Source organism: Myotis daubentonii, chromosome 12, assembly GCF_963259705.1.
Source record: "Myotis daubentonii chromosome 12, mMyoDau2.1, whole genome shotgun sequence".
Lineage (NCBI taxonomy): Eukaryota > Metazoa > Chordata > Mammalia > Chiroptera > Vespertilionidae > Myotis > Myotis daubentonii.
In genome coordinates, this window is record NC_081851.1 from 64,275,366 (window position 1) to 64,288,761 (window position 13,396).

General features: G+C 42.5%; 1 protein-coding gene across 2 annotated transcripts in view; it reads right to left on the reverse strand.

Annotated features, from left to right (window-relative positions):
• RASGRP3 (RAS guanyl releasing protein 3) overlaps positions 1 to 12,986 on the reverse strand; it is a 106,478-nt gene extending 93,492 nt beyond the window's left edge. Inside the window, exon 1 of one of the 2 annotated variants that reach the window (XM_059660150.1) lies at positions 12,676 to 12,986. The gene's annotated coding sequence lies outside the window, so the exon portion shown is untranslated. The remainder of the gene's footprint in view (positions 1 to 12,675) is intronic. The other variant, XM_059660155.1, reaches the window with a different exon arrangement.
• Positions 12,987 to 13,396: the final 410 nt, after the last annotated feature.

Consider the following 13,396-nt stretch of genomic DNA (forward strand, 5'->3'; position numbering starts at 1 on the left):
ACATATTTCAACAGTAATAGCATGAAAGATGGGAGAATGAGATCAAAATTAAAGGTTTCTAAGGTCTGTATAGTATTCAGATGTGAATACAAAGATATTAATAATAGATGTTAAATCAAATACATATTCGAAGTGTAGCTGCTAAAAGAAAAAAATAGATTACATAGCTTCCAAAACACTAGAGGGGAGAAAGTGGAATAAAGAAAACTTGAAAAACTGAAAAGAAGGCAGGAGAGAAAAGAAAAAGAATAACAATAGGAAATAAAATTGACATTATTAATACCTCAATAACAATAATCCGTGCCGAGTGACCTCACCATTAACATGCAAGGACTATCATTAAATTGTGAGAGTAAAAGGGGCCAAATACTAAGCCTGACAAGCTCAGGGGAGACCTGCCTGGTGGCCTCACAGACGCAGAGACCAACAGTAACCACGCTGGGTGATCTGCCATAAACGTCCCTAAGGACAAGAGACAATCCTGTCATGGTGGGAGTCGTCCTAGGCCCTTGACAAGGTCAATCTTTACCTTAAGTGAGCCTGTCTCTTGTCCTTTTGCATCTAAGATAACATACCTTTGAAATGTCAGAGTGATCTTTTTATCTAGAGCCCTCAGGGTAAACCTCCTGGCACCAGCATTCGGCCACAGAGCCCCTCCCTGTGATCTTGGTGCCCCATTCCTCTCCCCTTCTCACCCGCGTAAAAGAAGTTTGTGTCTCTCCATTTTGCCTTGTATCCAATCTCAGAGATTTCCCTGCCCTGCTTTTGCCCACCCCCTTAATCTGCCACCAATGGATTTCAGGTGACCCTCCTTACATCTCTTCCTTTCGTTCTAAGGTATAAAATAGGCTGCGAAACTGCCATTCTCCGGAGCATTTTCTCACTCCATTGAGATTTTGCTTCCTGACAGTTGTCATCAGTTTGGCTCAAATGTCCACAGGTTTGGACATTTCTTACTTTGACAAAATAACAAGTACATGGATCCATGTTCAGTCAGTTCAGCTCCACGGGTGTAGGGTGTGTGTGTGTGGGTGGGTGGGTGTGTGTACATGCACGCACGCGCTCATGCACAGATAAAAAGATCAGACACCTCTCCCCAAATCATCCTCTTTTAACTGCTTTTCTGAAGCCTTGAAATTAACTGAAAGTTCTTTGTACCAAAAATAACAAAGGAAACAGACTTGGTGGGAAGAGGGTGGGGAAGGAAGTGGAAGGGAGACAAAGGGAACTGGCGAACAGAAAGAACTCTTCCCCATCATAACCTCAGCGACGTGGTAAGCGGAACGCAGGTGGAGTTGTCCAACAGATGCCCGGCTGGCCAACAGAAGGCATGAAGCCCTTCCTCCCGACAGGGAGGCCCTCAGGGCAGGTGGGCTCAGGTTGTCCGACCGCCAGCTCCTGCCCCCAGGAGAGGTCTGAGGGTAGAGGCCTGCCTGCAGGTGGGGCTGGGCCTCTGAGAAATGGGAGCTAACCCCGCCCAGGCCACTCTGGGCAACTCACCCGTTCTTCAGCGCGATCTGCAGATCCGCACGGGTGGTTCTCATCCAGCTTATCTGGAAAACAGATGGGAACTTCTCCCCAGAAGTTCATGCTTTAGTCATTTTCCAAAAGGCCACGTGGCTCATCTGGCCGTATGCGTCCGGCAGCGCTCTCCCGGCCTCTGCTGACTGTGCACGGACGGGGGTCCGTGTGCAGGGAATTGTACGCAAGACCCTGGAAGCCGGAGCAGTCGCGCTGTGCACTGCCTGTAAACAGCATCTCCACGGCCCCTCCCAGCCCGTTATCTCGGAGCCAGCGATCCCGGCCTGATCACTGGGCTGCTAAAGTAGAAACTGCATCAGATGAACCATCAAAAGACAGGATTTCGCAGGCCAGCCCTGCCTCCATCTAGGCAAACAATAGTGAGCCCACCACATTGCCACTGTGAGTCCCCCTTAATAATCAACAATCAAGTGGGAATGGCAATATTTGTCTCATGGGTTTTTTCTGAAAAGCACATAAAATAATTAATATAGGGGAAAAGTACTTTAGAAACCCAGAATGTATTGTAGAAATGCAAAGTATGCTCGCTTCTTATATTTATCTGTGGATGGACGATTGGGAACGTGGATGCACTCCAAAGGGTCGTTGCTGTTTTTTATCCTCACCCAAAAATACACTTTTTTCCAATGATTTTTAGAGACAATGGAAGAGAAGGAGGGAAGGAGGGAGGGAGAGAGAGAAGCATCGATGTGAGAGAGACACATAGATTGGTTGCTTTCCACTCGCACCATAATCAGGGCCAGGAATTGAACCTGTGACCCTTTGCTACTGAGCTATACCAGTCAGGGCCAAAGAGATTTTTAAATTTTATTTATTTTTTTAAAAAGTATGTTTTATTGATTTTTTTACAGAGAGGAAGGGAGAGGGATAGAGAGTTAGAAATATCGATGAGAAACATTGATCAGCTGCCTCCTGCATACCCCCTACTGGGGATATGCCTGTGACCAAGGTACATGCCCCTGACAAGAATCGAACCCGGGACCCCTCAGTCCACAGGCGGACGCTCTATCCACTGAGCCAAACCAGCTAGGGCCGAAGAGATTTTTTTAAAAAGCACAAAATATGGCTCAAGGAATTAAGTTGGTGAGAGAAGAAACTCCTGTAAAATTAACTATAGAGGCAATAATAGCTGAATGGATGAAAGAAATCTCACCAAACATCATGTGATTAAATATATTAGAGCGGGCAGCTGGTATAATAGATAAGTAGATGGGGTTGTAATTTTTCATGGCAAAGAAGAAACATGGATGTTTGAAAGAAAATGCCCTAAAAGCTAAAGACAGCGAAAGAGGATACTGAAGAAGGAAGGGTGAACTGATTGGAGGGATGGGAGTGGTTTCAGGTACAGGTCCCAGCCAGAAGACATTACAGGAAGGTGATTCGGAAGAGAAAAATCAGAGGAATACATTATCCTCCTGGCCTAGACTCTTGTTCCTGGAGCTACAATCATATCTCAATTCACCTCTATGTCTCTGAATCCCCTTGCTGATTAGTGAAACTAACCACTGCCCTACTCAACCCGAATTTCTTAACCTTGCCCGAAGGCCAGTTAGTGCCTGACCTTGCCACCCCCTCCTCATTTACTAGTGATTAGAAAAAGCAATGGCAGCAAATGTAGGATCCAGTAGTGAAGGGCACTCACGAAGCTGTAAATATTGGCTTGGAAAGCACACTCTATGCAAAGGCCAGCTGCACACACCTTCCTCCCCCTCCCCCCACTCCCTCCAACCTCCCCAGACTGCAGGGGGAAATCTGAGCAGGGGTTTCCAACCCTTTTCATCCTTACGCACACAGAAACTAATTGCTAAATTCTGCGGCACACCAAAAAAATGTATTTTTTGCCAATCTGACAAAAATAAAAATAGGCATGATTTTGATTCATTCACACCAGACAGCTATTGCTGTGCTGTCTGTTATCATTTTTCTATTTGACAATCTAAAGGAAAAGAGGCTGCGGGTACTGCATGTTTTACACATCCTCGCGGCACCCGGGTTGAAAATCGCTGATGTAGAGCATGACCCAGAGCTGGGTGCCCCAGAGCCCTGCCCTTCTTTTTCCCTCAGGAGAGCCAAGCAGCTGTGCCCAACTTCCTGTCTCAGGAGCACACAGTCTCCTGCATTAGAACCTTCCTCTCCGCCTTCCCCTCTTTGCCCTCTGCCAAGTGTCCGAATGCTACTCAGGGAAATCTCACCCTACCTGGAACCAGAAAAGCTCCTCATTATGGCTACACACTGCGTAAGTATTGGAGGTGCATCATCCTGAAGGAGAAGGCAAATCCAAAGTTCAGAAGTAAAATGATGCAGAAATGAAAAGTTCTTCTCCCCCTAAGAATCACATAGATAAGGCAGTCTCCTCAGAAAAGAATTCCATCTGCTCCCTCATTCTCCTCTAGTCACTGTGCTTTCCTACCAACATGGACAAAATAAATCTAATTTATCTTGTATGCTTGTCCTGGCACCTGGTACAGCCCCTGGTGCCTCCCAGATCCTCCATCGGAGCTCGTTGCTTTGGACACAAGGAGATTGTGGGATGATTCAATATATACTTTTTCTGTTTTGGTTAATTGTCAAAATATTATTAATGTAACAATTATCAACATAATATTAATGCATGGTATATTAATAAGAAGCAATATGTTCATAATATTTCACTGTAAATGCATTGTAATAATTTAATACAGGTTTATGATGAATTATGATTTCATAAAGAATCATTTAACATAATACATTGTGAAGACGTTGTAATAATTTTATTGTAAGTATATGGTATTTTAGGTACACGTACCAGTCACTATTTATGACTTAGTTTCTATGGAAAAAAATGAAAAGTGAATGCAGAGGGCTAAGAACATTCTTAAAAACAAGTTTTTGGAGCATGACCGATCTGTAAATCATGCAATGCATGGTCATTATTTATATTTTCAATGTCTTTAACTTTCATTTTGATTTTATAATTTTCTGATTGCTTTCCATCTAACTTCATAACCAAACCCTGCTGGAGTAAGACATGAACCCAAAATATGATCTTTCAGTTGGCTCTGACTCATTGCCGGCACCTCAGGGGTCCTTGGTCCAGGTCTCTGCCTTGGGCGGGGCCATAAGAACCCTCCACGTCCTTTAGTTGTATCCACTCCCACCAGTTCTATTTTTGTCGCTCCATATTTAGCACACAGAGCTATCTTTATCCTCCAGCTGACTGCCATGAGAGTCCCCAGGGCAGAATAGTTACACAAGATTACTGAGGCATACTTCCTACCCTTCAAACAAGACAATGCAGAATGCAGAAAAGACATCAGCAAGCAGTCACATGGTTCGAAGTGTGTGTGTGTGTGTGTGTGTGAGAGAGAGAATTGCTGAAGATTTCTTTCTTTGTACTAGTTTTTATGTATTGGTAAGAGCACAATGTTGTCTGTATTGCTTCCTGGAAGTTAATTTTAGTCTGTGTAATGTAATCTATTTCTGTGCCTACATTCACTTGAAAATGGCATAAAATAAACTTTCTTACAGCCATAGAGTCCCGATCTCAAAATTGGGAGCCTTTTAAAACTTCTATTATTCTTATTCTCAATGGAGGAATCCATAGTTGTGCACCTAAATAAGCAGCTGGGTTGTTCTAAGTGGAAACTCAAAAACTGCCAATCCTTTGCTTGCTTTTCAATTATTCAGCTTAGGTTGATGTCCACGAGAGTGGCCGCTGAATGTATCCTAGTGGAGAGGACTGTGAGTCCTGAACGGACAGGAAAATCTCACAGCCTGATCCTCCAATGCCGGTTATGTAACAGGCAGCACTATAGCTCCTCTGTTTAGATTTGAACCATCCAACACAATATCCACGGAGCATCTGGAGCTATTGAGCGCATGAAATGAGGCTTGTGCCAACTGAGATATGTCGTAATCGTGAAACACATGCTGGATTTCAGGAGACTTGCTGCAGGAGAAATAATGCAAAATATCTCAATGCGCTCTTATACTGATTACATGTTAAAATGACAATGCTTCAGATATACTTGGCTAAATAAATTCTATTCTTAAAATTAATTTTACCTCTTCTTTTTATTTTTTTAATGTGACCACTGGAAAATATAAAATGACATATGGTGACTCACATATGTGGCTCTCATTCTATCTCTATTGGCCAGCCCTGGTCTGGAGGCTTCCACAATAAATAGCATGACCAGTGAGTGGTCCTTAGGATCGGAAGTCAGAGCTGCTGCAGAATTGTACTCCAAATCAGGCTCATGAGAGGAGAGTGTGACTTCGAATAAAGGTCGAAGTAGCCCCTGTCTGGCTAGTTCTCCCATCCAGAGGAGTGTAGTAGTCCCCGACAGGACAGTTCAATGTCTTGGACACAAGTCAGAGGGAAATGTTACTTAGTGCATGTTATACGGGCCTCTCTTAGCTCTTTCCTAGTTGATAACACAGCCCTCATCTCCATCTCAGCCCTCGTTAACTGTGCTCATGTCGCCGCATGGACACGAGTGAATCACGGATCCACTTCTTTTGAGTTTTTGTTGTTTGTTCCCTCCTCCGCTGCTGCTAAACGAAGACTAGGAATCATTTTGGAGGAAATAGAAACAGGAATTTTTCTAAAGTTTAATGAAAAAATCAAACTCTGAAGACTCTATGTATGGCCAAAAGGTGGCTTGTGATTATTAGAGGAGCATTATTACTGGGCACGAGCACAGGGAGTTCATATTAACCCTGAATATTAACGTATATCAAAAATTCAGTACCAAATCCCCAATGTGGGCTTACCAGGTTACTGAATTAAAAACATATTGGGGGGCAGGGGGGCATTGCTGCCAGCAAAGAATTGTGTAACTGCTGGTGGAAACAACCGTGATTGCAGGCGCAGGCTGAGAACAAAACAATGCCATCTCTGTAACGCCCCGGACTGCTGCAGGAGACGGGCCCCATGGCTTTTTCCAGCCTGATATTTGCTGACCATCTTTTCTACCCATAATTGTTTTCTGCCATTCATTTCCTCCAATTGTCAATTATTCCTAAAACAATTATGAAAAAGAAAAAAGAGTGTGTGCCTTTGTTTCCTGTCGCCGATGAATACAGTGAAGTCATAGGCCAGGCGAGCATCATCATTTTTTCCATGACCATGAATTATGCTGTCACAAACAGGATACAGCTCTCTACCAGGGCAGGGAGGCCGTGCAGGGGGCTGACTGAGCCGAAACCTGATTGTCAGCCATGACAGCAAGAGGTTAGAGCACTGGGACTTAGCTCTCCGCGTTTAAAAAGCAAACTGGTTTTTGTTCCTGACAACGAAAGTACGACAAGCTTATCCTGGAGACAAAGTAAAAAATAAAAATCATCATTACCCCACTGACCAGAGATTCCTATTGTTAACATTTCATTGTATGAATTTTTGCTCTTAACTCTTTTTCATCTGTACATATATAATTTTTAAGACAATGAGATCACACCATGTATATAATGTTTTGCCTTTTCTTTTTCACTTAACATTTATCATCAACAGTTTCCAATGCCATTAACTATTTTAATATAATTTAATGGCCACATAAAATTCCATACCACGAAATATTATTTAACAATTTCCCTATTTTGTATATTTGTCCAAAATTTGTTACAAATAGAGAAACAGTCTTTTGCATGCATTTTTGTTTCAACCGATATTTCCTTAGGACACATTCTTAAATGATATCCATTTATGACAAAAACATACATGATGTATTTTTCAGTATTTAGAATAAAAGGTCTAGGACATTTTCCTAACAATAAAGACACATGTGTGAATTAAAAGTTTAAAAACTGAACTTGATAGATGTACCTTCCTAACAAGATAAACAAGTGAAATACTTTTCCTAGAAAATGTTCCATGTGCACTTGAAAAGAATGTATACTGTATTCTGCTGCTTTGGGGTGAAATGCTCTAAAAGTATCAGTTAAATCCATCTGGTCTAGTATGTCATTTAAGGCTACTGTTTCCTTGTTGATTTTCTGTCTGGAAGATCTATCCATTGACGTCAATGAGGTGTTAGAATCCCCTACTGTGACCATAGCACTGTCAATCGCCCCCTTTATGTCCAGCAAGATTTGCTTTATATATGTAGGTGCTCCTAGGTTGGGTGCATAGATGCCTACAAGGGTGATAGCCTCTTGCTGGATTGCTCCCTTTATCATTATTTCAGTGTCCTTCTTTGTCTCTTACTATAGCCTTTGTTTTAAAGTATATTTTGTCAGAAATAAGTATTGCTTTTCTAGCTTAAAATTTTCATTTGTATGAAATATCTTTTTCCATCCCTTACAGTCTGTGTGTGTCTTTTATACTGCGGCAGGTCTCTTGTAGACAGCATATACCAGTATATGGGTCTTATTTTCTCACCCATTCAGCTACCCTGTATGTCTTTTGATTGGAGCATTTACATTTAAAGCGGTTATTGATAGGTATATATTTATTGCCATTTTGTTCTTTTTATCACCCAAGCAAGGTGCTCCAGGAATGTCCCTTCCATGGGTTATGTGAGCCTTCCTGTTATAGTTGAGTCTGGATTGCTGTTGGCCGCTCTGTGAATGGGGTCAACCTTTAGGCTGCCTGCCTACGGGGAATGGCCCCGGCCATCCTGTACCAGCTCCTGTGTGGATGCTGACCACACAAAGCAAATTTTGCCTGAGCGGCTTCTGGAGCTCCGTGGGTCCTGCACTGATGTGGGCTGGAGTCTGCCACGGGGTATGTAGATTCTGCGGCCTCTTGGGAGGGACTCCAGTGCAGGTCAAGGCCAGATGCTGCCTGTGGGTCTCAAGAAGTTGTCCGGGTGAGGCCAGCCTTTTCACACATCCCCCTTCCTACTAGTCTCCAGGTGGCTTTTTCTGTAAATCCTTGCTTACAAGACTTCTCTTCAGTTGGTTATTCAGGTGGATCGTTCTATATTTTAGCTGTAATTCAAGTTTGTTCCTGGGAGGAGGTGAGTGTACCTTCCACCTACTCCATGGCCATCTTGGATCTCAACAAGTAAAATACTTTTAATGACTACAACGTTCAAGATAAACCTCAAACTGACTTGTGCAAAATGTCCTTGGGTCAGCCACCTGTTAAGGGTGTATGCAATTCCACGAAGTCTTTTACCAGAATCTCCCAGGACAACTAGGCTCCAAACCATTTGAGAGCCCACAGATGATTCTGCAGTGATACTGTGATTTCTTGCTTTCCTAAGGGACTTGTGTCTATGGCTGGCCGTTCAGTCCCTGGGCTGGGCTGAGCATCGTTACCTCATACTGCCACTAGAGGGCAGCCAGGGACAGAGAGAGAGGAGTTTAACACTTCTTGGTCATGTTTTCTCTCCAGCATGATCTTCATTTCACCAGAGAATGAGGAGAAATTGAAAATGAGGCACTGAAGGGAAAAACAATCGAGGTAATAAATAAATAAGAGAATCTCTGTATTTAAAGTATTCCCTTTTCCTCCGAGGGATTCGCCAAAAGGTGCAGAATTCTGAGGGCTGCCACAGTTAGGCACTGAAGACCAGTCATCCTGTTAAGAACTGGGTTACAGCATGAGCAATTGGCGCGCTTAGATCTTTGCAGGAGAAAGTGAATCCAGAGCGGATCCTCCACGTTCCCTGTGGGAGTTAGCAGGAACAGGAGCTGTGACCTCATACACACCTGGGCTCCATTTTCTGTCTGTCTCTCCCTCGCTAGGTAATCATGGACGGACAAGTTACAGAACCTTTCTGAGCCTCTGTTTTCTCATCTATAAAATGTGGCTAGCAAGGAAACCTGCTCAGTGATAGTGAGCATCACATAATAGAATGGCTACCAAAGGCTTGGCACACAGTAAATGTTCAGTCAACGTCAGCCACTGTCATTATTTCTGGTCCTCAACTCCCTCCTAAGCTGCTTCCCGTTTCCATCTGTGCACTTATTATTTCTACCTAATTATCCCATCGTCGCCTCACACTTAACATGTGTGGAACCTCATCTTTCTTACTAACTCCCTGGCCTGCTGCTGTCTCTTTGATTGGCTATTCCTTCTAATGGACATAAAACATACCATCCTCTCTAGCACTTCCTCTCCTTCGAGAACCATATTCAATTAGTTTACAAAACAAGGCGATTTGCTCTCTAATGTGTCTCCATCTGGTTTCTTTCTCTCTGTTGTCACCAGTGCCCAGGCCTTGGAGGCCTGCTCTCTTTGCCCCCAGGTTCTGCCTCAAATGGGCAGATCTTATTGATGTCATTTCCCTTTTCACAGTGGCTCCCCAGTGTCTTTGAATTAGATTCTAAACTGCTTGGTCTGGCATTACAGTCCCATCACAGTCTGACCCCAACGCCTCCAGATGCTTCTCTCTTCCTCCACACGCTCATTGCCTCTGCCCCTGTTGAGCTGGGTTGACGCACCGTTCCCTGGAATGGTTGCCAGGCTCAGGAAATAAAAACAGACACCCAATTGAATGTGAACCAGATAAACAACAAATAATATTTTGTGTAAGTATGTCCCATGCAATGGACTTCATACACACCTGTGCAATAGGGACAGACTTTTACTAAAAAAAAAAAAAGTACTTGTTGTTTATCTGAAAAAAAAAATCACATCTAAATGGGAATTCTGTATTTCACCTGGCAACCCAAGTACAGTCCTCTCTCTGCCCATGCACACAGCTCCATTCTTGTCTTGGATGCGCTTATGTCTTGCTGTACCCATCACATCTCCTTCTGCCCTTCCAGGCCCAGCTCAACCTCAGACCTCCATGAAGCCTGCCTGGATGGAGCCTTTCTTATCTGGTACTCCTTCTCTACCTCATTCATTGGGTTCCATTTGTGTCCTCTGTAATTCTCTTTCTCCAAGTAAACGTTAAGTTCATCACAGGCAGAGATTATATTATAAGTAGGAGGATTTAATAAACATGGTTTGGTTGTATGGTGCTGCTTCTGACCTGTACTATAGAATGGGAAGGGCTGAGAGCACAGCAGAAAAACCTGCAGAGGCCACTAATCTGGATTTAAGGTGCTTCCAGGCACGAAAATCAATATGCGACTCCCTCTCCCCACACAGCATCGGGCCAGGCAGGTATGGCTGCCTGACCTAGGCATGTTTCTCCTTACACCCCACTCCAACACACCAGACAAATTGTGGATTCATTTGCTAACATCTCAATTTCTCACCACTTCACACTATCCCCTCACACTTATATATTTAAATGTGAGGGCCAGGGTGGCTATACTGTGTAATCAGTAACCTGTAAACACATAGTGATGATAGCAGTAATGCTGGGATCCAGGAAATACATTTCTATTTAATTGATAGAGAAGCTAAAAAACATTGGCAGTTTTCCCCCAAATGACCAAACTCTAATAACGTAAAATATTCTTAGGAGTTTCAAACTACATCAAGAAATCTGTGAAACTATTAAGTAATTCCCAAGAAGTCTATTTAAATAATGGGCATTTCATGAATATACTTATAAGTAGCTATGGACATCCAGAAACCAATAACCGACAATAACATTTCTAAAAGTGAAAAAAAATATAATCTTAGAATAAAACGTATAACATAATTGTATCTACTTACATCTTCAATAGTGTTTAAAACGTTTTTATTCTCATAATGTAAACACACAAATGTGTCCAGCGAGAAAGTTGCTTTGAAACGGTGAGTGGAAGGACTTTAGTGTTAGCAGGGTCACTGTAGGCAAGGACTCTATCTCTAGACCCACACGGAGCGACAATTAATTCGGTTACCTTGGATTTCACTTTGCGGAAATAATAAAATGAATTCAGAATTGACTTTGCAGCACCAGAGTATCCTGGAAATAAATGCTAAGACTTTGTTCTATTTGACTCTTCAGATTCATCGTATTTGTCTAGATTAATTTTATTTCCCTCTATTTTTCACAACCTAAGTTCAACTAAAAAATATTGCCCTTTCTATTCAAGAATATTATACTTTGCCACAGTTTCCATGGGATGAATTATAATTTTCTAATCAGAAAAAAAAAAATAACCCTTACGGTCTCCCAGGAGAGGGAACAGCCAATGAAATCCACAGACCAAGCCGTGGCCTCCTGCGCCAGTTGCCATCTGGCTGGCTCAGCTTTCCCGGCTTCCAGCTTTGCTATCTTCTTGCGACAGATTCTAAACATACCAACCTCACACTGGGAAAAGCCAAACACCAGCAACCTACTTCCTTCTGCTCTTCCTTTCCAATCCACCACCAGAACCTTATCCCGTCGTTCGACACTGAGGTAAGATTAATCCAGTCCTGCAGGGCACACACGCGGGTGCTCTCAGCAGTGGATGCGAATACGGTGCATCCTTTAAACAAACGCGCTTGTTTGATGTCAAGGAATGTTGAAAGAATTTGGAATGTCCCTTAGGAGCTTTTCAAGTTTTTGCGGGCGATGTCAACTGTTCTTGGATTTCATCCATTCCCTTGTGACCTTCCCACTTCCAAACCCAGTGGCGTTTTTCAGGTTCCTCAGAAAACATATGCCGAATGAATGTTTTGAAATAATAGCTTAAATGGCAGTAATTATCTATCATGATAATTCTATCACAAATTCTATCACTGGACCTGTTCAGTGCTGTGTTTTGTGCTTCTAGAAGATTCACCTTTGTCTGAAAATGATGTCCAGGAGACAGAAGCTTTGTACTTAAAAACAAACTTTGTCTTCGCTTAATTTTACACAAAATTTAAATTTTGGTTAAAATGACTTTTCTAACATTGACCATTTATGCCTGACGGCCCAGTAAATATATTCTACACCAGTACTGATCAAAGAAATGATGCATGGATTATTAATCAGTACTTCAAAAAAGATAGAAAAGCAGGCAAATATCCAGAAATTATTTTTCAAAAAGACCTTTAATGAAATTACTTATACTACTCAATATCACCCTAGTAATAATGAAATGAAGGAAACCTGAGTGCAGATAAAGTTATCTTAAGGAAACAACCACTTTAAAAAAACATGTATTATTATTAACAATGGCAGATTTCATAACTGAGGCTGATATCTACATTGTTTCAGAGATACAAGCAAAGCTCGGTGAAAAGTTGCATCAGGATCTGCCCTCAGGTCATATACACAGCCCGGAGCTACTATCCCAGTTCATGATATGCATGTAGACACAGCCACAGGCAGCCTTAAAAACGACACTTACCTTACCTCCCCGACGCGGGATCATTTCAAGTTCATCTCTATTGAATCGCCTCTTGCTCTCCACTTCACCAACCTTAGCAATTCTCTCCCACGTGTCTGAACTCCTAGAGATTCCTGTTCTCTCTTCTAAAATGCTGTCATTATCTCCGTTGCACAAATCCAGTTCAAAAACAGGGAGAGGGGGAAAAAAAATCCAATTTGCAAGCTGTTTACGCCTAACAACTAACAAGGACAGAAGCTGCTAAGCTTTGAGCTCAATGAATTAAAGGTTGTTTGGCTCAATGGCAGGCACACTTCCTCCTATTCTTTCTGAACTTCGTTTTCCTGCCTCCAGAGGAGCTTGTTTCTTTCCTGGGCTATAAATAGACTGGTCGCAAGAGTAGGGAGGAAAGAAGAAGGCAGGAAACGCATCTGATTTCAAAAAGCAGTGTTAGGTGCCTATGTGTGTGTGTGTGTTTCAAGTGAATACCCATAAACAAGCTAAGGGAAATTCAGCTTTGGCATGTGCGCCATTCTCAACATTTTCTTTAATTTCTTCGAGGCTTGGTATCCCTATACATTGTCATTTACCATAAGCGAAGCTTGGCTTTGGAGATATATCATTGTTCCATGTAAATTACCATGAACAAGCCTATATCTAAGCGTTCTTTCCCCAGAGCAATGTCATATAAGTTGAATTTCCTCGGGGAAAATTAGGGAGAGGGTGGACAACTGGCGATGCC